At 44.9% G+C, this 1,037-nt stretch overlaps 1 pseudogene; it reads right to left on the bottom strand.

Annotated features, from left to right (window-relative positions):
- Positions 1–386: 386 nt before the first annotated feature.
- LOC123767482 (small nucleolar RNA U3) lies at positions 387–565 on the bottom strand (annotated as a pseudogene).
- Positions 566–1,037: the final 472 nt, after the last annotated feature.

Below are 1,037 nucleotides of genomic sequence, written 5' to 3' on the forward strand. Positions count from 1 at the left end.
GCCATTACACAAATGCAGAGTTCAGCTTCAAATTACATTATTGATTCTTGACGTCAGAACCTGAGTAAACAAAACCTGTGTTGAGATTTAAGGTAATGGGAAGGTGGTGTGTATATATTATTTGTGTCTGTAGACTCGAGCTACTAGCTCTTGGACCCCGCCTTTCTAACTATTATTCCTCTTTTATTATCAACTACATATATATATACCTCTAACAAACGCGCACACACATCCCCAGGAAGCAAGCCGTAGCAGCTGTCGAAGTCCCAGGTACCTGTTTACTGTTAGGTAAGCAGCGCATCAGGGAGAACAAACCTCTGCCCATTTGTTTCTGCCTCCGCCGGGAATCGAACCCAGACCATTAGGAATACGAATCCTAGGCTCTAACCACTCAAACGCAAGGCGCCCTGGTGTACTTACCTAGTTGTACTTACATAGTTGTGCTTGCGGGGGTTTGACCTCTGGCGCTTTGGTCCCGCCTCTCAACCTGTGTGATTCCTTCCCGAGTTTCGGACAAGGAACTCGGCAGTCATACTATAGAATTGATCCTATGAAGTATGATCTTCATATGTCAATCAACTAATGTACAGGTTTCTGAGCCTATTGTGCTCTATCATATCTACACTTCAAACTGTGTATGGAGTCAGCCTCCACCACATCACTTCCTAATGCATTCCATTTGTCTACTACTCTGACACTGAGAAAATTATTTCTAACGTCTCTATGGCTCATTTGGGCACTCAGTTTCTACCTGTGTCCCCTAGTGCGTGTGTCCCTGGTGTTAAATAGTCTGTCATTATCAACCCTATCAATTTCTCTGAGCATCTTGCGTGTGGTGATCATGTACCCCCTTACTCGTCTGTCTCCCAGTGACATGAGGTTTAATTCCCGTAGTCTCTCCTCGTAGCTCATACCTCCTCAGTTCGGCTACTAGTCTGGTGGCAAACCTTTCACCTTTTCCAGCTTATTCTTCTGCTTGACTTTATATGGACTCCATGCTGGAGCCGCATACTCCAGGATTGGTTTGACATATGTGG

Source organism: Procambarus clarkii, chromosome 74 (assembly GCF_040958095.1).
Source record: "Procambarus clarkii isolate CNS0578487 chromosome 74, FALCON_Pclarkii_2.0, whole genome shotgun sequence".
In the NCBI taxonomy this organism is placed as follows: Eukaryota; Metazoa; Arthropoda; class Malacostraca; order Decapoda; family Cambaridae; genus Procambarus; species Procambarus clarkii.